This window comes from Carcharodon carcharias, chromosome 8, assembly GCF_017639515.1.
Source record: "Carcharodon carcharias isolate sCarCar2 chromosome 8, sCarCar2.pri, whole genome shotgun sequence".
Lineage (NCBI taxonomy): Eukaryota > Metazoa > Chordata > Chondrichthyes > Lamniformes > Lamnidae > Carcharodon > Carcharodon carcharias.
The window spans coordinates 136,675,844-136,701,027 of NC_054474.1; the positions used below are offsets into that span (position 1 = coordinate 136,675,844).

The 25,184-nt window shown below is 44.0% G+C and overlaps 1 protein-coding gene and 1 non-coding gene across 4 annotated transcripts in view; both read left to right on the forward strand.

Annotated features, from left to right (window-relative positions):
- LOC121280872 (astrotactin-2-like) overlaps positions 1-25,184 on the forward strand; it is a 1,734,361-nt gene that overhangs the window by 1,693,213 nt on the left and 15,964 nt on the right. The window lies entirely within an intron of this gene.
- LOC121281615 lies at positions 4,063-4,226 on the forward strand. The gene has a single exon (XR_005943880.1). It is a non-coding gene; the product is annotated as a U1 spliceosomal RNA (small nuclear RNA).

Genomic DNA, 25,184 nt, shown 5'->3' on the forward strand with positions numbered 1-25,184 from the left:
CTGTGATATAAATTCTAGGGACTGAATTGCCACAGGAAAGTCCTGCTTGTCTGCAGTAACTTCAAGGGAAGATTCATGGAAAGCCCATTTTAAAACGATAGAAGTTTCCTATGGAAATACACCATCAATGATTCTATGGCTCACTGTTCAATTCTCTGCATATCTGTTTGCCACTGCGTGTCATTAAAGAGAGATTAAACAACTTTTGGTAACTTCCACTAGATCATTGTGAAAGATAAGAAACAGAAAGTGATCCACAGAAAGGTGGAAAATGTTGGCAAAAAAATGGTTTCTTGTCTGTGTTGAATTTTTAACTTTGATAGAAACAGCAAATAATGGGTTAAAGCTCAAGAACGCATGAGTAATTTCTCAAAATAAAAACCATCAATGCACAAACCAGACAGGTTGGCTACATTGCACTTCATGGGTGCAATCTGCTGCAAAAATGTTCTGAGCTGCCTTAAATGTTTTAAGTGGTTCAGCCATTGCATTCAAATGTATCCTTCTTTGCCATGGCAAAAGATGTCATCTATTCAATATTGATTAATAGAAATGCTGAATCCTGTGTATGGTTATTGGTCTAATGTAATTAAGAGTGAGGCAGTTGTCTATTGAATTTTATCTCTGCATAACTTCAATGCGAGTTGGCACTATATTTCTGTCCAAAGCCTGTTTTACCTGGGAGCGTCAGTGTCAGCATTGTCGCCATGAACAGCTCTGTGTTTTAAGTTTCTGCTGGTTTATCAGGGAAGCTGGGCCATGTTGAACTTACAGCAAGCAAACTTCTGTTCCAGTATTAGCCACCAGACTAAGGGGGAACGGGATAGACGGGACCAGTTTATTCTAATTGTTGTCAATATATCCTGGCTCACTTACATGCCTCAAAATGCTGTCTTTCAGTGCTGAGCAAAATTCCAAGAGCTGGTACGTGTTACTAGATAAAGTACAAACAGCCATCTTCAAGAACATCATGCTTATTTGAAGGCTCTGGAAAGGTTGAGTGCTACTGCACTAACCTGTGTTTACTTCAAAAGAATCGTACCTGATTTGGCATGTAGGGTGCATTTGAGAGCATCAGAACTTGATTTATTAATCTCTGGAACCAAATTGCAACCAATTTAGTTTCCCCTCTAGAAGCCATGTAATCTTCTGGAATTGGCCAAAAACCAGACTAAAGAAGCATGAGCCAATAAAGGGAAAAAATCTGGATTGTTCCTCTCTGACCCCTTCAGGTGATTGGAACCAGTCCAGGAGATCTCATGGATCAATTGTTATCTGCAAAGTTACTTCCTGACTAAATGCGCCGAATCTACTACATTGTTAGTGAAGTTGAGAAAAGCCAACATTATTGCAACTAAATGTTGGGGAAGAGGGCCTTGGGATGCCGAAAGGAACAGCACAAAGTAACTTGTTACTGAATCCGAGAGCAATGGCCCACAGCAGTAAAACCAGATGTCAGCATTATCTATGAAATGTTCACCTCATCACTTGGGAATGTTAATGCCTGGTGGGACATTTTTAAGCGGTGGTTAGAACCCAAAAGTTTTATTTTGACATAGTCAGAAGCTGAAGAAGCTCAAAGCCGAGAGTTGAAAATGTCCTGGAAGAATTTCGACACAATACTGAAGACAGCTGCAGGACAGCAGCCTAATACATCATGTGCAATCCTCAATGCACAAAGCATACCCATGGAACAGTATCTGTATGTTTAATGGCTTCATTTGGAATGTTAATTATACAATGTCAGAACTTAAGAGAAAACTTTAAAGATATTAATATGGCTAGGCTGCTTGAAGCAAATGACAAAATTAAGCAATGATGCATATGCTTTTGCAATAACATGATAGGCCCAAAAATAAGTAATCTAAATGGGGTGATCTGTAAAACCACAAAGAATCAGTTGTAAATTCCAATTTGTTCAGGCTTTGCAGGCAAGGAGAAGGAGAAATTGGCCCTGAATACAGGAAGCACTGACAGGTTTACATAGACTGTATACAGGGATGTATTAATACTGCTGAAACAGAGGAATATGACAAGCTCTACAGCTGCACATACACTGAGTGAATTCATTGTTTTTCCTGCTCTGGTAAATGTCTTGACTCTCTGAAGGTGCTTGGAGTCAAGCAAACATGGTGTACGTGACATCCAAAGCATTGAGAAAATCCAACGAAAGCACCAAACTACCGCATGTGAATTATGAATTATGACATAAACTCCTTAGGACTGACAGAGCAGATGCTTCACAGATGCATTCGAAATTGTCATTCGGAAGTGTACCTATTTCGATAAGGTTTGTGTAAAGAAAGCAACAAAAATGTTGTTCTTTCCCCTCTTTCCACATGTGCACAGAAGAATCTTATTAACAGGTTACATGTGTGCACTTAATAGGCCCATTAGCAGAGTTCAGGTGTGCCCAGGTGTCTCCCATTAACAGGTTGTACCTATGCCCAAGTTTTATAGACTGCTAATTTTGTCAGGTTCTCGTTTTTTTGGATGTTAACAATCAACAGTGGGTCTGCAATACCTCAAAATCTACAAAGTATTCTCGCACTGCAATGTGAAGGTGGCTGACATTGAAGCTTTAGCCGGGTATTGGGACAGGGAGATCATGGCCCTCCAGCTAACTGCCAGTGCAACAAGCCCTTTGAAAGTAAGCCTTGAAACTACAATCTTCCTTGATTGATTACCTAGTCTTTCTTGACCAGGGTGGAACTTGTACTTGTTTAATCAGGGAGACAAAAATTGATGAAAGGCAAGTCTCAGTCATCGTCCAAAAATTCTCCTGGGAAATGATATTCATACAACCGTTTGTCAGGAAAGTGCTTCATTCTCCATTTCGTTCTGTGGATTATTTGAATGGAGCTAACAAGAGAAAAATTGCAACACATTTCACTAGACTGGGGGAGAAGATGGAGCAAATGAAGTTATTTTGTATTGAGAAAACTTTTTGTTTGGGGAAAAGATTTTTAGTTTTTTTGTTTTCCTAATTATTTAAAGAAAATCATAAGGCCTGACTATTAAACGGTGAACACTCCAACTCCAGAACAGTCAGTAGTGCAAAGCTGACAGTTGCTGAAGCTTTTGTAGAATCTTAGGTCTTAAAAGGTGAATCTTCAGCCCTGCCAGGAAAAAAAGTCAATTGTAAGACATCTTAGCTCAACCAAACAGACTGCTCACCTGGAGCATTTAATACTTTGACTGTTGTGGAGCATTAATGTGAGTGTAGACTGGTTGGGTTGAATGGCATATTTCTGTGCTGTAGAGTCTATGTAGAGATGCTTGTGCTGTTTTGCACCAAAAAAATTGAAGAAGGAAAAACCAGTAAAACTTGGAAATGACTGGCATTGGTCCGAACTAGATTCCCATTTTAAGGTATACAAGACCAGTTCGGACTAGTAGCAGCCATTTCCAAGTTTTACTAGAATTTCCCTCTGGAATTTCTATGAAAAATATTTCTAATTTTAATTCCCCCACTACTCCTCTGTTTCTCTTTAACAAGCCTGCAATTCTGTCACTGGTTCTCATACGTAGCAAGTAGGCAGGTCCATGGAATCTATCCCTAAGACCTGATGGACATTATGCAGTGAGCTTTCCATGTAGCAGGGCATTGTTTTGGAATTTGGTGTGATTCTTAGCTTAGCGCTTAATTTGACACACAATAACACACTTGACCTCCATTAGTGTTTTTTTCAGTGACAACTCTTATGAACTACTCACTATCCTCACCATAAAATAATTTGGCAAATATTTTCTTTTAGTTTATAACTAACTGTATGTGGGCATCATACATGGTGTAAATTGAATGTAAAAAATAGTGAAAATTGCATTCAAGCACAGCACTAACTGATTTCCATTGCATGAGGGGGGTCAGAGATGAATTGTCTGAAGTATTTTTTTCCTTAATTTTTTTCTGTTCTGTCCCTCCCAGAAGATGGTAGCTGAGGAAGGGGTAGGAAGTGTCGAGTCATGATCCCACAATTGATTTGCATCTTTTAGGTATTTGTGGTAATTTTTTTATATCAGTACATCATTGATTGTAACTAGCAGTATGTATGCTGAGACGTACATACCTGACAGGAAAGAGACCATGATCATGAAGGTGGTTCTCCCAGGACAAGGCTAGCCCATTGTACTTCAGGTGTGCTGACGCCTGCGATGTCCCCAAATGTGGGATACTCGACTGCAAAATTTGTGGTAGTGGGGGACTGCGTTTGCACTCTCCCCTGATATACAAGTCAAAAATTAGAACTTAAAAGTTCCGACATAGACACTCAACCGTGGTTTAATGTTGCTCTTTTCATCTCCTTGCAATGTTTATTGCTAGACCTTTACCAAATAACAAACTCCTTTAAAAAGGTCAGGGTCCTAAAATAAACCTAATCACTTATTTTGTTGTTTGTTTAAATTTATGCTTCTCAGATTTTGCTCCCCTTCCACGTTAAGGGTGTGATTTTCCCATGCCACCTGCAGAGGGTTTAATGGCAGACGGTGGGGATGGGGGGCGAGTGCAGTGGGTGCTCCAAAAATTGTTCTTGCACCAGTGTAAAATGGCGGCAGGATCATTTGATACCGCCTGCAATGGTGGGTCGCATTTCCTGCCAAAGGCCAGGGTGAAGCCAATTTGCATCCCGCTAATAGGATGCAGATGAAAGCCCAAACAGAAGCGCCCATCCCCCAATTGTCTGCGATGCCAGTGAGAAATCACATTGGCCCAGAATGTGCCAGGACCAATGCAGCACATAAAAGTTGGGACATACCTGAAGAAGGCTTTGGGCAGCTAACAGAGATCTGAGGAGAAGACAGAGGCCTCCATTGAACACCATGTGCAACACTGGTGGGTGTAGCATCAACCACGTGGATCTTCTCTGTGCAGCAGCATCAGGAGGTGGTTGTTCTCAGCGCAGCTACTTCTCCCAGGGATCAGAGCTCCATCCAGGGACTTCACCCGGGGATCAGACCTTCATCCAGGGACTTTACTCAGGGATCAGAGCTTCACCCAGGGATCAGAGCTCCATCCAGGGACTTCACCCAGGGATCAGACCTTCACCCAGGGACTTCACTCAGGGATCAAACCTTCATCCAGGGACTTCAACCAGGGTTCGGACCTTCATCCATGGAGATCACCCAGGGATCGGATCCTCCAGGCCACCCTGCCACCTGATATGTCGGGAAACTCCTGACTGCATAATTAATGATGCTGTGGTCATGCCGAGATTGGATCTTCATCCAAGAACTTTGTACAACTTCCCAGTAGCCTCCTCGGTGGGAAACACTCCCTGTTCCTGTCCCTGCCCCTGCCACAGGATGGGGAAATCCCGCCCCAAGTCTTTTCTCTTAGCTTCTGTTGCCACACTTTTTAGTTCAGCTAAAAAGTAACCAGTACTGTTTATTATTTACTTTCTCGTGGTCACCATTAATTCTTTTGTTTGACAAGTTGACAACAGAGTTCCTTTCCCAAGATGCAAAATGGCCATAGTGGTTTCCAGCAAACCATTTAGGTTAACCAAAAGAACTTCCACACTTGCTGAATGTTCAGCTGGTGTGCAACCACCACAAACACATCCTACATGTCTGTGCATGATTTCAGGGAGTGTCCACGATTCCTACATCCTTAGCAGGTCTCAGATCCCTGATATCTTCCAGGGTCCACAGAGGCTGAAGGTTTGGCTCCTCCAGGACAAGAGCCACTAACAGAGGCCATGGCTGATGACACCCGTATGGCAGCCTCAGACTGCAGCAGAGTGACAGTATAATGAGGCTCAGGCTGTAACCCAGTGGAGCAAATGATAGGTATATTGAAAATGAGGTTCCGGTGCCTCGACAGGTCCTATGGAGCACTGCAATATAGTCCACCAAGGGTGTCGCGCACCATTGTACCTTGCAGCTCACTACATAAGCTGGCGTAGCAATGAGGGGGAGAACCCGGCTGAGGAGGAGATGGAAGAGCTGAATGTCTCCTCCAATGAGGCGGACATTGAAGGGGATGACGGTGATGAGGTCCTCAACGGCAAGGATGCTGGCAATGAGGCCACTGCACTGGCCAGACAAGACACGCGTGTTCAGCAGACCCTCATAGCTGCGAGATTCATGGAGGATGTTGACAAGACGCAGTGAGGACAGTCCTGACATCCTCACCTTGCATCTGTGAATTCTTGACTCTTGTGTGGCTGATGGCACCGCACAAACCTTCAGTGGTCAGACTCATGTCATGGAGATGCACTGGCTGCCCTAATAGTCACAAGCTTCCAGGAGGATGATGCCGCTATGCAGTGAGGGCACTTCATACATCTTCACATTGCCTCTGTAAAAATTTGACTCCTGCCTGGCCAAGGGCAGCTCGCTTGCACTCTATGATCAGGATCATATCATGGAGACATAGCTGTGAACCTTTAAATGCATATGATCCTTTGTCAGCCTTCAGCACCTGACCCCTCAGGAGCACAGCGTCACTGGTCACAGATGCTGAAGAGATGGGGGCCAGCCCCACCATAAATGTGCTGAGAGCACACAGAGAGAATGACAGAACTCTGTGTCAGTTGCTCATAACATTCTGGCAGCAATGACAAGCACCATCGAGGTGCAGACATCAGTAGTGTGTCCAGTGAGTGTGAGGCCGCACCATCACTTTGGTCTGAAGGCTGCACAAAGCACAGGGAAGAAGCCCTGGACTGAGACACCTGTCTTTATCTTGTGCAGGAACCAAGGTTTCACATTTGAGTGAAACAAGCAGTGCTCATCATAACAAGAAGCCATAGGCAAGGAGACATAGAAACATGGAAAATAGGAGCATGAGTAGGAGTAGGCCATTCAGCCCTTCGAGCCTGCTCCACCATTCAATAGGATTATGGCTGATCCTCTGTCTCAACACCATACTCCTGCTCTCCCCATACCCCTTGACTCCTTTAGTGTCTGGAAATCTATTTCCTTCTTAAAGAGACATTCTTGGGAGTTTATTTACAATAGTGAATATTATGTACAAGTAATTAACACCCTTGCCTAGGCTTTTTTTTTAATTCATTCATGGGATGTGGGCTTCACTGGCTGGGCCACCATTTATTGCCCCTCCATAGTTGCCCTTGAGAAGGTGGTGGTGAGCTGCTTTCTTGAACTGCTGCAGTCCATGGGTGTAGGTATACCCACAGTGCTGTTAGGAAGTAAGTTCCAGGATTTTGACCCAGCGACAGTGAAGGAGTGGCGATATATTTCCAAGTCAGGATGGTGAGTGACTTGGAGGGGAACTTCCAGGTGGTGGTGTTCCCACCTATCTGCTGCCCTTGTACTTCTAGATGGTAGAGGTCATGGGTTTGGAAGGTGTTGTGAAAGGAGCATTGGTGAATTCCTGCAGTATATCTTATAGGTGGTACACACTGCTGCTACTGTGTGTTAGTGGTGGAGGGAGTGAATGCTTGTGAATGTGGTGCCAATCAAGCGGGCTGCTAGTCCTGGATGGTGTCAAGCTTCTTGAGTGTTGTGGGAGCTGCACTTATCCAGACAAGTGGGGAGTATTCCATCACACTCCTGACTTGTGCTTGTAGATGGTGGACAGGCTTTGGGGAGTAAAGAGGTGGGTTACTCATCACACGATTTCTAGCCTCTGATCTGCTCTTGCAGCCACAGCATTTATATGGCTAGTCCAGTTCAGTTTCTGGTCAATGGTAACCCCCAGGATGTTGATCTTGGGGGGTTCAGTGATCTAATGCCTTGAACACCAAGGGGCAATGGTTGGATTCTCTCTTGTTGGAGATGGAATCCAACCATCGCCCATTGATGTTCAATGGCATGTGCAACTACATCTTCTTCACCTTCCAAACCCTGCCACTACATCTTGGTGCTCCCCCAACTTCCAAAGCAGAGGTGGAGGCAGCCTGCTAACTGCTATTCCCTGTCAATGATGGAAGAGGTACCTCTGGAGGGCCGAGACCTGGAGGACCCCAGCCTGCTTTGGGTGTCCTGCTGTGGGCCAGCTGCACCCTGCAGCTGTGGCAGTCACAGGAAGAGGGGATTTGGATCAATCAGACATTCCCAGAATCATCTGGGTTGATGGCCCCAGGGTGTCGAGAGGCTGGTCCTCTTCCCTATGGGTGCGTGAAGGCCCGAGGCTGTCTCCTTTAGGAGAGGGGGAAGCTGGAGCGAAATCAAGCTGCCCCAGACCCCTACACTATTGTAGGCCAACTACAGCATCAGCGATGGAGTTCAATCCATGCAGCAGTGCAGGACTGATGTCCTGGACCAAGGTCTCCATGGCAGCTGCCTACCTCCCAGTGTTGATCTTGATACATCGACATGCTGGTGCTAGCATCTCGGACTGAAAGCGGACGGACCCCTCCATCGTCCCTTGCAATCTAAGGAGTGCACCAGACATGCCTACCTGATGTTCCAGTGATTGTCTTTTCAGCTCCAACAACTGAGGACTGAGTCCAGAAGCCCATCATCTGACTCAGACTCAGCAGATTCCTTGCCTCTAGCAGTCCTCCGAGTGCCTCTGACTGCATGATGTGCTCACCAGATTGTGATCCCAAGGTTGCTCTACATCTAGGTCCCATCAAGCTGTGTATCGCTGCATTGGTGGAGAGTGTGCGTGAGCGCCATGAAAGTCTTCAATGATGCTGCCCTCAGGGTCCTCATCCAAGGTGCTCTTGGCACTGAGGTTGGGGTCAAGTTTGCCTGAGGGTGACCTGGCAGATGTGCCTAGGAGAGAAAGTGCAGATTTTTAGTGCTTGGCAGCCGCGTTACACCCAGAACAGTGGACTCAGAGTAGCATTGAGAGAGGGATAATATGGTGAAGGATCCTCACCTGGCTGTTAGCCACCGACCTCACCGTCATTGTAGGAGCGGTCAACATCCTCTCCGGTCAGCTCCAAAGCTCGACTGTCAAATGGAGTGAGGATCTTAATGTCCGGCACTCCACACCCCCGGCCTGGGACCTCTCCTGTTGATTCTGTGCGATCTTGTCCTGCATATAGACAGATGGAGAGAGTGTGAGCAAGGCGCATGCCTTGCCAAAATGAGAAGGATGCCAGGTGTGCGTGTGTGCTGAGTGGAGCCATGGGTGGGATAAGGAGACAATCTCCAGAGGAGATGAGGTCAGATGGAGATTTGAGGGTGTGTGTGAGAGAGAGTGAGTGGTGATGTCCCTTGAGCTGGAAGTGAGTGAGATGCCTGTTAATCTGTGATGGGCTTGTGGGCGGGTGAGTTGAGAGTGATGAAATGATTGACTTACTTTGCGGCACAGATGAGATCATTCATCTGTTTTCTGCACTGGATGGCCGACCGCTTGTAGTGCAGCATTGGCACTGACCACTTCTGCCATCGCCTCCCAAGCTGGAATGGTGAGACTGATGGCCTTCCTGTAGCCAGAGTGGGAGAGAGGACTTCGCTGCGGACCTCCATGGCATCCAGAAGGTGTCCTAAGGATGGGTCACTGAAACAGGGGGCTGCAATCTTCCTGGCTTTTGGGGCCATGTCTTCAGCGGAGCAGTCCAAGCATTGAGAAGTGTGAACGTGGCTGCATTTTAAATATGGCACCTGGCACGAGGAAGTGGCAAGGTAACAGTGTGGTGGGCCATTCGGGGGCCAACCGCTAGCGATCCAGCATGTTTCCCATGACTACATAATTTATGAGGCGGGAAGGGGACGATATGCCACAAAAACCTGCCATTGCGGCCAATGGGTAAAACGTCTTTTTTCATGCCCGCTATTGCACTTAGTGCAAATCTAGGATGATTCCGCATCTAGGTCTCTCTGCACCTAGGAATTCTGCAGCCGTTCTCCATTTAAGTAATAGTCTGCATTTTTATTCTTCTTGCCAAAGTGAACAACTTCACATTTTCGCACATTATACTCCATCTGCCAAATTTTTGTCCACTCGCTCAACCTAATTATATCTGTCTGCAACCTCCTTATGTCCTCTTCACAACATACTTTCCTACCTATCTAGCTATGGGGAAAGATTGAATAGGCTTGGGTTGTCCTCCTTAAATCAGAGGAGGCTGAGGGGTGACTTAATTGAGGTATACAAGATCATGAGGGACCTAGATAGAATAAAAAGAAAAGACCTGTTTCCCCTAGTGTGGAGCGTTAGGGACGGTGTCAGTGGGCATCGGAAGGGTCAGAAGTTCGGACTGTCGGGGGCATCGGAAGGTTGGTGAGGAGTTGGGGAGGGGGGGTGGAGTCAGGGGAGTCAGTCGTATAGTTACCCGAGAGTTAGACATGTTTTATTTCTGTCTAATATTTCCTGGGTAACTATCGAAGTAACTGAGCCTGAACCCTCTGAAGCCTCAGACTCTAACTCAGAGTTGTAGGCTTTTTCAGAGGATCTCAGGGAGCAGAGGAATTGCCCATCAGAAGTTGAAACTTCCTGGGTAATTCCTAAATTAAGACTTTCAAGGGGTGCCATAGTGCATCCTCTAGTGAATGTCCAGCCTCTGACCATCCAGAGACCGAAAGATCTTGGCTGTACAGTTGCTTGCTCTACCCACTCAGATCTCAGAAGCCCTTTCTCCCTCATTGCACCGTTATCAGCTTGAACCTTCAACAAGTTAGTGGCCAAAAAATGATTAAGCTGCAGGTTTCAGAAGCATGTCTAATTAACAATGCTGCTAAATACCCTGCTACAGCAAAGCGTGGCTGATCTGGATGTGGTCTCAATTCCACTTTCCTGTCTTCCCCCCGTAACCTTTGACTCTATTGTCTATCAAAAATCTATCCAACTCAGCTCTGAATAAATTCAATGACCCAACCTCCAAGTCGAGAGTTGGGGATGAGAATTCCACAGACTAATAATTTTAAAAAATTCTCCTCATCTCAGCCTTAAAGGGAGACCTCTTATTCTTAAACAGTGTCCCCTAGTTCTGGTCTCCCCCTGAAGTGGAAACATCCTCCTGGTATCTACCCTTTCAAGGCCCCTCAGGATCTTATATGTTTCAGTAAGAACCCCAATGTTCACTTTGTTTGTGGAGGCCAGGAGATCAATTACATTGTTCTTTAGTAGATCTAAATGTGACATCAGGTGAGGACAGGGTCAAGTTTAGTTTTGATGTTGAATGGCCTGCAGAAATTCACTTTCTAGCTCGATTCATGTATAAAGAGTTACCATTTAAGCGGGCTTTGGAGAACTTGTAGGCTCTGGTATCTGGTATCAAAGATAGGCCTTTGGTTTTTCATTTATGGGACATCTAGTCATGCGTGAGCATTGACAATGAATGTCATCTATCCAGTCATTCTAATATGGGGCAGGAATCTTGACAAAACATTATGATGTTCTTATCTCGCATCCACAGGGATCTCTGGATAGCATTTGGGAATATACCCAAATCTGGAACAGAACTTCTGGTTGATTTTTCCCTCCCTAACCCAGGACCTGTGTTGCCATCTGCAGGAATTCACCCTGGGACCTTGCTAGTATAGCTCAGCTATTCATTGAGTAAAGCCAATAAGCCATCGGAAACATTTATTGCTTCTTGAGCACTGTTCTTATATTACAGCTACCCATAAATAAAACTTTGTAGCAATACTGAAATTATAGTAAATGCACCCATAGTCACACCAGGTTATAACTCAGAGTGCATTTACCTAACATATTCCTGATTCCCTGACAGTGGAACTCCAACTGCTCACAGGTAGTCCAGAGGAATGGCACCAGTTAACTCATCCTCTTACTTTGACTCACTCCCACAGGAATAATACCTTAGCATTAGAGGTTGGGAGTCCTCACTCAGTTGAAAACCAATTGGGAAACCTGAATCTATCACACAAGAAAATGCAATGTTCTACTGTTGCCAAGTACCACCTTGACAAAATAGCAGTTTTTGAAGTCTATTGTTGATCAAGGAGTGAGGAAGAGGTTGTAGGGAGGGTAGAGTTGGATTCACAGAACGATCATAGATATAATGGGGCATTTGTTAAAGAATATGGTGAGAAAGTCTCAGTATATTTAATATTGCACATTGTGACATAGTTTGTATCCTGACAGGAAAGCAAATGTTCACTAACTGTAAAAGGAGAATATACTGGAGTTGAACTGCTTGACAAACAAAGAATTAAGACCAGAAGCTTCTACTTTGTCCCAACATAAGGTGTCGTGGAGAAACTATTTTCTGTTTGTACTCTCCGGGTATGACTCACTGGGCAGAATTTTAGGGTCGGCAAGCGGGGTTGTGGCCCACTTGCCAACACGTAAAATGACGTGCAGTGACATCAGGCGTGCGTCCCGACATCACTGCGTGTCATTTAGATTTCCAGTTCGGCGGGCGCACAGCCAAATTGGCTGCACGCCTGCCAAACTGTCAAAGGCCTATTAAGGTCTGTTAAATATGAATTAAAATAGTTAAATGAGCTGCCAATCCAACCTTAAGGTTCGTGGGCAGGCAAAGAGCCCAGGCAACCTTATCATTTTTCATGGAATCTCATCCACAGGCGGGATGAGGTTTCATGAAGTTTTTATAAATTAAATAAAGTTTATCATTAATGTTCCTGGACATGTCCCAGCTGTCACATGAGGGGACATGTCTTAAAATATTTTCTTTCCTCTAGCCTTTAAAAACTTTAACTAATAACCCTGAGGCATGGAGATTTCTGTGCTCTTTTGCGCGCATGGAGTGCGCAGGGAGCGCTCAGCACTTCCGGGTGTGCGCCATGCTGGGTGGGCCTTAATTGGCCCGCCCACATAAAATGGCGGCATGGACCTGATCGGGATTGCCGATTGGGCTCACGTCTGCTCCCACCCGCCCCCACACAACCCCCCCGACGGGGGAAAATTATTCATTGACAATGGCTTTTAAGAGTCCATGCGAACGCAGTCTGTCAGGTGTCTTCCATTCCAGGAGAGATACCAAACATTCCCTTTTATTTGAGGTATTTTATTTCAAAGCCACAATCAAAAATCAGTCCATGCTGTTAAACCCATTCACAAAAATCTCAAATTGGCCTGTTCTCAAATGTGATTGTAAGCGGCTTTGTAATTAAATATTATGATATATTCATTGCACAGAAGTACTCCATTAACAAGGGCTAATTATGTGTAATTCTGTTATGCTTTGTCACTCTTTCTGTTTAACTGGTGAGCCGAAAAGATGCACTCCCTTGTTAGTTTTTGGACCTCTGCCATGATAATCTTGGCAGTTAATGCAGCTGTACAAATATGCCCCTGGCACCATGCAAAATACAGTGCACAAACCTTCCAGCTCATAGCACATTATGGTGGGTTTATTTTATGCATTAATTCATTGATTACCAAATTAATTAGTGTCTTACAAGTCTGCAGCATGGCATTCTGTTCAATGCCCATTAAGCCATTTTAACCATACAAAGAATATGTGCAGTGTTGGTCTCCATATCTAAAGAAGGGTATTCTTGCCTTGGAGGTGGTACAGCAAGGGTTCACCAGATTGTTTCCTGGGATAACAGGCTTGTCCTGTGAAGAGAGACTGAGTGAATTGGGCCTGTACTCTCTATTTTAGAAGGATGAGAAGTCATCTCATTGAAACATACAAGACGCTGAAGGGGTTTGACAGGGTAGACACCGAGGTTGTTTCCCCTGGCTGGGGAATCTAGAACAATGGGGCACAATCTGAGGGTAAGGGGTCAGTCATTTAGGACTCAGATGAGGAGAAATTTCTTCACTCAGAGGGTTGTGAATTGTTGGAACTGCTTACCCCAGAGGGTTACAGATGTTCCATCATTGAGTATATTCGAGGCTGATATCGATAGGTTTTTGGTCTCTCAGCAAATCCAGAGAAATGGATATGGGATATGATATCCAAGGGAGCAGGCAAGAAAGTGAAGTTGAGGTAGAACATCAACCATGATTGAACTGAGACACGGAACAGGCTCAAGTAGCCGATCTATTTCTGCTCTTATTTTCTCATGTTAAGAATAATTATAACATGGTGCTGTACCTATTCAAACATAACCAGTGCTCCTAAAGCACTGATCCGTTCTGAGATCAAAGAGAGATCTCTGAATGGTCTATCTTCAGCTCCATCCTCTGTCTTGCTGTCCACTATCCCTCTGTGGTATAGGCGCAGGGCCTGCATTCAAAGTCAATATCTCCCCACCACTTCTTTCAAACCCAAAGTGCACCTGTGCTGTCAAATTGCTTATCCTACATCAAGGCTTGGATGAGACACAACTTCCCCCAACTCAACATCATGGAGACAAAAACCAGCATCTTTGGTCCCTTTACCAAAAACTCCACTTTCCAAAACCTCCACTTTCCAGACCACACGGTACGACAGATATGACCAATATAATCTTAATTTTATGAACCCTACCTCAACAGCCCAAAATTGTTAGTCATTAATGTTTTAATTTGGAAAAAAAGCCTGTACATTTCAGAAATGTACACTGTTTAAAGTGGTTATTTTGCAAATAACTAGACTATATTGCAGATAGCCAGCTCTGTGATACAAGCAGAAATAATCTCTGAAAGCTTTCATATGGAGAACGGAAATAAGAATTAACATTAAAATTTGAATCAAATCCTTTGAATATAATCATAAATTATATGATCATTTTGGGTTAATTTATTTCACCAACCTTAGAGAAAATATGTTGCCCTCTTTTTACTCTGGAACTGCTACAATATAGGTTCATGAATGAATTTGTTTAGGTATTTTGCTAAAATTTCCAGTAGAACCTTATGTGACGATATCAATATTAATAGTTGTGTATATAGGAGAATGAAGACAGCCATTTCTAAAATCAATGTTGACACAACCATTCAGGTGCGCTATCAATTTACAAGTGCAAAGCTGTTTACTTTTAAGTTAACTTTGTCATTGATCAAGGCTATGAAATTATACCTGAGAAGAAAGAAGGCCAATCAGCCCATCGTGCCTGTGCTGTCTTTTTGAAAGAGCAATCAATTAGTCCAGTTTCCCTGCTTTTCAAGCGTAGCTCTGCATATCTTTCCTTTTCAGGTTTATATTCAGTTCCATTTTGAAATTTACTGTTAAATCTGGTTCCACCACCCTTTACAGCAGTGAATTTCAGATCATAACAACTTGTTATGTAATGCCCCATTGCTTCCTTTCAGAATTATCTTAAGTTTGTAGTTTCTCTGGTTGCTGACCCTCCTAGCAGTGGAAACAGTGGGTGAAATCTTGTCGAGGCTATGGTGGTTTTGGCCACTAGCTGCCAGCAAGACCCCCATTTTGCTTCTTTTCAGGAGAGCCTGCCACATACTATTTCACTCAGGTACTTGACAGGCCAGCGGTGGGCCTTGTCTTGAGATGAAGGACCCTGTGGGTGGAAGTACCAGCCACCGAGAGCTGCCAGCCAATCAGAGGCACTGCCACTGGATCCCAGGCCTACCAGGTGAGTGATGGCAGGAGGGGTTGATGAGGTGGGTATTGTGGGGGAAGCAGTTAAGGGGGTTTGGCAGCAAGGGCAGGGGTGTGGATCTCAAGGGCCCTGCCCTCACTGATGCTGGATCCGTTGATCAGGCACTGTCTGATCAGGCCTTTGAATGAATGTCACATCCCCCTGGGAGCCTGCAAGCCAACACTGACAGGGTTTTCTTGTCGTGCTCCCCACATGACGAACCCCACCCCTCTCCAGTCACACCACTGGGTTAGCACTAGTAGTGGTATGATGAATCTATAAGTTGTTACGATCCAAGCTGATGTTACCACTGGAAGGCTGTCCATTGACCTTCGTGCCTTGGACTTAATGGGTTAGAAACGGAAAGGTGGCAGTCCCCCATCTACTATCCTCCTTGCTGATAAAATGCGGCTTGCTACCAAATTTACCACAGGGAGGGCACAAGAATCTGCCTAGTTCTTCCTATTTTGGAACTCTTCCTATTAATATTATTAACTATGTCAACCATATAAAATAAACTTAGTGAAGAATTCATGCTTCTCTGTAATTACCTAGGTGCATTGGTCATGTAGATTTTCGATTTAAGTGACGACATTGAACAGGTTGGTCCAGATCTGTTTTTTTTCAAACCATTCCATAAAGATGCATTACCGCACCTTGCCATTCAAAGTAACAATTTTACTGCCTTATTCTGCATCTTAGAAGTACACATTGCAGGATTGTCAATGAACATCAAATTATACTGAAATAAAATAAGAACGTATTTAAATTCTAATTTTATGCTCATGTTTTTACAGCTTAGTCAGCTATGAAGGATTATCGTTCATGGCCCAAGTTATTGAATGGCTTAGGATGGACAAACTCTATAAAGTTCAGAATTGCTGATGGTACATTTGTAAAAGTAACAATGATGTAAAAGTATTGCCATTAGTTTATAGTGGGAGGGCAATGCAATGAATAGTGCCTGCCAATAGTTAGACTCGTCCTTGTGCATTTAGTTAGACTTGTCCTTGCGTGTTTAATCTCAACAAAATTTTGAGCCGCAAGTTGCTGAAAACGCAAATTGATAATGTCACAATGAGGGAAAAAGGTACTCTGGGAGCTGGATGAACAGGGCAAGAAACTGTGAATGTCAGATTGGGAATGATGAAATTAACAGTGCAAGGACTGAGAAGGAAGTGTAACTTGAAGAGATTTTTATTTTTCGTCCTTGAGATGTGAACATCACTGGCAAGGCCAACATTTATTCCCCATCCTTAATTGCCCTTGAACCTGACTTGCTGGGCCATTTCTGAGGGCAGTTAAGAGTCAGCTACATTGTTTGTGGGTCTGGAGCCAGGTGTAACCCAGACCGGGTAAGGACAGCAGATTTCCGCCCTTGAAGGACATTAGTGAACCGGATGGGTTCGAGGGGGTGAATTCAGTGTGAAATCATGTACAGAAAGAGAAATAAAGAGAGGGAAAAAATACTATTAAAAAAGAGAGAAAGGAGACAAAGAAAAGGAAAATAACATTTATTAATTTAAAATTTTAAAAGTATCAAACATTGAAGGAATGAGACTTCACACTTGTCATAGTTAATTTTCAGTAGCAGAAAGTTTCATTGGCAATAATTAACACTTAGCACATTGTTAAAAGAATCCCTGCTAGCTAATCCAGGCTTAATTAAATTTTTGTGGACCTGCAGTGGCTCCAACACAGGCTCCTTGTGCCACTTCAGACCAGCTCTAACTATCTTTGGTGAATTTAGTTACTACCTGACATGCAAGCATGGCAAATTCATGCCATTTAGTGCATTTCAATGGTGAGTCCAATGGGCAGAAGTTGTCTTCAGGAAACTAATAGTAGTGCGACACCTCTCAGACAGCAACTTTGGGATTTCCATGCCACACATCTGCCCTCTTGGTGGTGTAGCATTTTGCACATAGATCATCATTATTTTGACAGGAAATAATGGACCATTTGGGTTTTCTGGCTTTGATTGACATTGATTGATTTATTACTTAGTGAGCTGTTGGCAGAGATGAGGAACAGATTCAGGAATTTGTGTCTTTTCTCATTCTCTATCACCATCAATTCTCTTCCAAGTGGAAAGTATCCATAGATGAAGAATGGAAAACTTATATGAGCATGAATACAATGTTTTCCCCTCTGCTTTAAATCTCATGGATGGAATTTAATGTCCTCCCCTGAGGTGAGTTTGGAGGCAAGGGTGCATTTAATCCGATGGAGGGACCCTGCTGCATCCCCGCCTCTGCCCAGTTAACTCTGGGAAGGGACTTATCAAGCACTGCCTTCCCGCCCCACCACCAATTGAGGCCCTTACTGAGCAAATAATGCCCATTTAAGGGTCTCCTCCTGCCCCGGCTGGGTGAATCCAACGGCAAGCCTGGGATTCGCCATGTGGCGAGCACAACAATTAAACCTCTGCAGGATTTTGTGCAGGCTCCCAGGAGCAGAGGAATCCCTCCTTCAAAGGCACTCAGTGCATTACCATTAGCAGCCACCATACCCCCAGTGGCGCTGCCAAAGATTGCACAGCTGCTGTCTCTGATTGGCTGGCAGCTTTCAGGAAGCAGGATTTCCACCCTCCAGGGGCCCACCACTGCTTAGTTCAGTGCCTGATTGGCACTTAATTCGGTGGGTCTTCCTGAAAGAAGGCGGTGTGAGGCTCTCAATAGCTCTTCAGCCACCGAGCAAAATCCCCAATGCCTCCATTAAATACCACCTCGCATATGCATTTTTAACTGTCTATCATTTTAAGAACTGGAGGATTGGCAGACAAAAATTGTCAAGAAAAAGTCCATTCTTTGGCCATGTAAGGCAGCCTGGCTCAACTTTTGAGCAGGCCTCAAAGCAGGCAGCCATTCTCTGGCTTGACCTGAGTCTAACCAGTAATCATTAAAGAGACAAGTATAGACCTCTTGCTAAAAAGCATGGCTAAGTTTTCTAAATGATTATTTGTGAGACCATCACAGCTTACCAATGTTATGTAGAGGAGAGCTAAGCAGGCAGGAGCAATGGACTTTTAGCCATCCAGGCCAGAGCTGAAAATTACTCCCCCCTCCCCCCCCACCCGCCCACAAACACCCGCTGCCATCACCCCACCGCACATACACAGATATGTTTTTTTCCTTCTTTTTGCACCAGGTAAACATGAAAACCTAAAATGCTTTAAGAAATTGGTCAACCAGCACTTAACAGCAGCAACTGCAGTGGTAAGTCATATGAGGTCAATGAGCAAGTAAAAAGGCTGAAAAAAATGTTGCCTCGGAGGAATATAAGCTCCACAGAAAGAATGTTGTATAATGTGCCTTTGAATACAACAGATTCACGTTTTTTTATTCATAAGCTGGCTTTTTTAGACCAATGCTGAATAGTTCTTTCAGCAATGGCGTTAGGAATTGAATTTTAAAATAACATTATTGCTATCTTAATGCTGTAATGATTTTAGTGAAGGTCTTCTGACTTGGCTAGGACAGTGCTTAACGCAATAATACTGAGACAGCAGTGTGGAGAGAGATGAGCAGACAAATGAAGGGGGAAGTGTGGTGGTGGAGGGCAGGCAGTGTTCTTGATGCTGATTCACTGTGGAATGCAATAAAAGACTTCTTGTATTGAGAAACTGGTGGCATAACTTTGAGTAGAAACAAATGCTACAGTTAGCAAAATCTTCATTATAAATATAATTATCCCTATACTGTTTAATGGACAGTTTTGTCATGTACAAAAACTGTGCCATTAGATTTCACAAGGCTGTATTTTTATTGCATAATTACTACTTGCTGGGCAGTATGTATTTTTCCTGGCAAGTTTTTATGATAAATTGTACCCCAGGTTTCATGCAATCTGCTTCCTGCATAGATTTCTACAAATATACTTGTAAGCTCAGAAAGAAAATCTCCCTAATGGCTCCTCCATCCATTTTCTCAATTAAAGTGGGTACATTAGTGGATTTTGTATTGCATAAGCAGTATCATTCAGTGGGAGTTGAGATCAATATGATATATATTGGTGATAAAAGCGCTGCTGCACACTACCATTTCATTTTAGTCTGGCCTCAAGACAAGTAATTGTACCAGGTCACCAGTTTTTTTCCTTTATTGTTTCATGGGATGTGGGTGTCGCTGGCAAGGCCAGCATGTGTTGCCCATTCCTTATTGCCCTTGAACTGAGTGGCTTGCTAGGCAGTGGACAGTTACGAGTCAACCACATTGCTGTGGGTCTGGAGTCACATGTAGGCCAGACATAGTAAGAACCTGAATTCCTTCCTTAAAGGGCATTAGTGAACCAAATGGGCTTTAGAATGATCAATGATAGTTGTCATGGTCACCATTACTGATGCTAGCTTTATATACCAGATTTATAAATTGACTTTAAATTCCACCAGCTGCTGTGGTGGGATTTGAACCCATGTCCTCAGAGCAATAGCCTGGGCCTCTGCATTACTAGTCTAGTCACATTACCACATGTCACTTTCTCCCCATTTATGGATTATACTGACCCATATCATCACTATAATGATTAAAGCATTTCAACAGTAACCCCAACTTACTGGTTAGTCTTTACCTAACAATATCAGTCCAAAAGGTATGAAGAGTAAAGCATCTGCCATCTTGAGTTACCACAGGGTCGATTCGGGTTGGGGCAGGGCGGTGTTGGGGGGAAGTGTTGTTCCTTACTTTTGTAATTATTTAATGGAGCATTAAATGTTCTGAAAGTGAATAATGAATGGTGGTTTTCATGAATTTGAAAAAAGGGACTAGAAACAAGATTACGTAGTGCTTGTTTTATAGGTGTAAAACAAGCGTTTAACTGTCCAAAATGGTGGGTGAGGTACACCACTCATTTCCATACCTGAATTGTGCCACTCACCATATTGGATCATGCTTCTCTGTAGGTGTCCAAATTGCATGCCAGAAGTATTAAAAAGACTCAAAATATTTAATTAAGGGATTAAGGGTCCTCCCGCTTGTTATGGGTCTCTGGTGAAAATGGTTTGGCCCAGTGCCTGACTTCCCACATGCTCCATTGCCTCAGCAACTCCTGGAGCTAACAGGCAGGAAGGACCCTTCAGTAGCACTATTTAAAGGGCTCCACCATTCCACACAGGTTAGTTACTGGCTTGTCCTTTTAATTTGCTTTTCCTTGTTTATTTTCTGCCTTTTACAACACATTTGTGACTTGTGCTAACAATCTTCTCTGGTTAAATTACCTTTGCTTGCCTTCAGAGCAGCTTTATTGTAATCATGAGTTGTCTGATAGGTCTTCCCTTTGGAGAGTGAAGGACAAGGGGGCGCAGCCAAGGAAGTGGGTGGGAATGGGAGCAAGAGAGCATTGTGCAGGAAGCCAAACCCACAGCAAATCTTCAGAGGGCACTTCTCATACCCCACTCTGAAGGGAAGCAATGTGCCAGGTACCTTTACTTCACCAAGGAGACTAGCACTGAGCTATATCGCCTGCTGCAGCCACTGATGAGGCTTCAAATCAGGGTAGGAACTAGCACCGCTTGTTACCATCAAGGTCACCGTGGCCCTTAACTTTTATGCCTTTTCTGAATGTTATCCCTTACCTTTAAACAGCATGAGTTACCATGTAACTAAAAAAAATTGCCATTATACTTCTAACAAGTTCATCAAGAACACAAATAAAAATTGTGAACAGTAGAAATCCTTAAATTAAACTCAAGTGACTCAGCTGATGACCCTCTTATAAGTTAATCTTTTGGCATTGAACATTATCTTTCCTTCTATACCTATTTATCCTCAAGTCTCGTGTAAAACACTTTTTCAAATTCTTTCCGAAATGCAAGATAAGTGATCTCTAAAACAATACCTCCGTCCATCAAGATAGAGTGCTGAAAATCAGAACACTCTGAAGAAGAATCATACGGACCCGAAACGTTGGGCAGGATTTTGTGTGCTGGCATGGTTGGCGGGCCCAGGAGCGGCTGGGAAACGGAACACCGCCCACAATCGGCCCCCGACTGTGATTTCACACTGACTGGTCAGTTAACGGCCAGCCAGCCAGCGTGAAAGATGCGCTGAAATGCTCAGCGCTGCCGGGTGGGGTGGGAGGAGGGCGAGCGCTCAAGTCAGCACGGGCGTGGGGGAGCACTCACAGAATGATCCCTGAAGGCAGAGAGCTGACTCAGGGAGCTGAAGAATCTAAAAGCCATAAATAAAGATTTTAAAATGCCGGAAAAAAATGTGCACACATCAGAATGAGTCACCTAAACAGATGGATGCTGAAAATTCTGTCCAAACATTTTTATCTTTTTTTAAATTAATCTCAGAAACCTTACCCCTCCCTTGAATGAGATTTCCTCAAAAAGGTAAAAGGCTGCCCGGCCACTTTGACCACCTGCCAACTGTAATGTTGGACGGGCAACGAAAAATCCCTGGTAACTGCAACGTTAATGGCCTTAATAGGCCTCTTAATTGTCGGAGGGCACGCTACTGACTCTCGCACATGCCTGCTGACTGAAATATCACGCGAGTGCGCGATGACATCTGGATGCTCACCCGACGTCATCACGCGCTATTTCACGCTCAAGCGTGTTGGGCACGTGCTTGCAAGCCAAGCAAAAAATTCTGCCCGTTAACTCTGTTCCTCACTCCACAGATGCTGCCAGACCTGTTGAGTTTTTCCAGCATTTTCGGCTTTTTCCTCCACCCATCAGTTCAGCTACATCTTCAAAAAACTTTGGTAATGATCCATCCTACTTTTCACAAGCTGTGTTGGCTTAAATTGTTGTCCTTGTTCTAAAAAGCGTTTGAATTCATCCTTTCACAATACACTATCCAGTTTCTTATAATAGATGCCAAGCTGATGGGTCTATAATTCCGAGGATAAGATTTCTGACCTCTTTTTACAGTTGAGCAATATTTCCCATTTCCAATACCCTGCTGTTAACTCTGTAATTGAAGAGCTACCAAAAATGTTGAGTCTGGACCCCCCCCTAATTTTAGTCCATTTTCAATACTCCTATTCCACCTGGCTGTTATCCCTGTGAATGGTGAAGTATTCCATAATGTTTTAATAATTTTATTCTGATTAAACTTCACTGAACCTCAACGCATGTTATGCAATTTAAAATATCCCAACAATGGTCTTCATGTCTGCTGTTTCACTGTTGGGGCATTTTACAGCACTGTTGAAGACCAATTTCACCTTGGAGTGTTCTTTTGCAAGTTTTTCTTTTGCTAATAATGGATTATGCTTCAATGTGATGGACTCTAATTACTTTCCAGATAATAGGATTTTGGCTGCAAACAGCAATATGTGACATGCTGCTGTGTGCAATTTATGCCCTTTGAATTGAAATGTTGCTGCACCTTGATGTTGGCATCCGTCCATCTTGGGAGACGATGGACTGCACCCAGGGTCTACGTCACTTCTGGATTTAATGTCGTCTATTGTGGCTGTAGAGGCCGATTCATGAATGGCAGCCCCTTTCACAGCTGGTACAGATGAATAGCATTGGCTGATGTTTTATCCTTTTTGCGGACTCTCTTTTCCAACATTTAGTTATTTCTTTTCTGTTCTGCTTTTTCCACCCCTTTCCTGACTGTTTGCAATGTAGAAATGTCTTTGTTCATGAACAAACTGAAATATCACGCGAGTGCGCGATGACATCTGGATGTTCACCCGACGTCTTTGTTCATGGCACTTCTAATGCAACTGCAGAAGTGAGAAGATCATGTCACCTGCCAATCTGCCAGATCTGAAGCTACACTGAGACTCGGTAGATGCATAATGCTGAGGTCTGCAATCTGGTCAGAGCAATATGAGCACAATCCTTCCCCACAATACTTAACATGGAGATCACTTGGTAATTGTTGCAGCCACTGCAATCCCCTTTGTTTTTGTTATGAACCTGGGCCAGGCCCCCATGTTGTTGGTAAAATCCAGTTATGGACCAACAATGTTTTGTTTAAAGTAGGCAAAGTTTGAGATTCAAGGCACTTGCTCAGTGAAGAAAGCCACAAAATTCCACAGGTTTTGAACAAACAAAAATAAACTTTACGATACCAGGTCAGAAAATTAAAACAATTTACAATATCTATCTTATACTCTAACATTCATGATAAGTACGACGTACATGTGAATTAACAAGCCAACTGTGCTCAAACATACCACATTACATAATAAATGGTAGGCGTGACCCAGGCAGAGTTTATGGATTTCTCAGTAACCCACCAATAAGACTGAGAGTCAACCAATCTTACTGAAACTCTGTTTCTCTCACGAGGAATTCCAGTCTTCATCTTCAATAATATAACCTTGGAATTCTCTCCAAAAGCCCCTCTGACTTAGACGGCATCAACAACAGCCCACCTCGCAGGGCTTCAAGCTCATCTCCCGAGATTCCATTCTCCTGGATTTCCGAGTATGGACCCAAGCACCAACTCACAAGCACAATTTCAAATCTTCGACCACGCCAAGCAGAATACTACTGCTCCAACGGGATATCTTTGCCCCAGCGGCTGGCAGCATCAACTGCCTTCTTCACTTAAAGTCTGCACCTCACAGCCCTTGTCCTGTTTGGAGCCTGTTTCTTTGCTCCTCTCTTTTTAACTGAACTGGGACCTTTTCCTGGCCCTGACCCCTCTCTAGAAGTCTTCCTTTGGGACTCTCCCTGTCCCCACCTGGCATTCTTCTTCTCAATGGCTTGCCAATCCCGCTCACCTGATCCGGGGTTTCACCCCATTTGTCTTCTTGCTCAGGCATGCAAAGTCTGAAGAATGTAAATTGCCGATCTGCGCACGTGCAGCCCTCTCCCGGCCTGCGCAAGTGCAAAAGCTCCGAGGTCCATTGGGAGTTGACATTCCCGACCTCTGCTCTCAAGGTTAAGTTTGACTTCCATAACAAGAAGATAAATTTTTTACATCACACATGTCTTGGAGCACAAATCTTTCCTTCTAGCAGAGACACAAAAGTTTGTGGAGATGCTACAGTAGTGCTGGTTTTCCACTTTTGATGATTTCAGGTGGAATGCCACTGTTTCCTGAGGCTTTACCACTGGCAAGATGGCCAATGGCCCTCTTGATCTCTACTATGGTGGGCTTGCTGTCCAGCTCCTCTGTGACATGAAAGTTTGGAATGACACTGAGAGATTCTTCAATGACAACGTTCTCTGTGACATACAGTTTGAGGTCATGCAACCCCCACCTTTCCATCTGCTTGCTAGTTACAGTGATGATCATCCCTGCCCGTCTTCAAGGGGGCTGATTTGGTTGCTGCTGGGCCTGTTGCTTTCTTGATTCTTTCATTCATTCCTCTAGCATCTCTGGATTCAGCAGCAGATTGTATGGTGTTGCATATTTTCAACCAGTATTGATTGGCGCAGTGCCGAGCAGTCTGTATAGACTTGATTCTGGCAGCTCCAAGAGCATCTAGATTTTGTTTGGCTGCAGACTTGCCTGTAGTTCATGAAGGCGCTCCCCTTGGTTGCTGTAACTGGTTCCATTTCAGTTCAATAAGCCTCAAACCAATCAGCATTCCTCTGAACTCTTTTCCTGTATACAGTGAGTACAGAATTACAGATGATGCTGCGCACATGATCCCACTTTGACACTGCACTCTGGCCTTGAACATTGTCCAAAAGAGGCTGCTTGAGACTCTGAAGGAACTCCTGGGTCATTTCCAGGTCAGTGGTACAGCAAGTGTTGATCTGTGCAGTCAATACCCCCTTGCATTGAAGTCCCCTAAAAAGTAGAGTGCCTTGGTCCTGGGAATTCTGCAGTGGCATTGTCAAGTGCCTCATAGAATTGATTCCTGACATCTGGGATGGAGGAGAGTGTTGGGACATAGATACACAAGAGGTTAACTGGGGCCACACTTGTTGGCAAGCAAAGAGT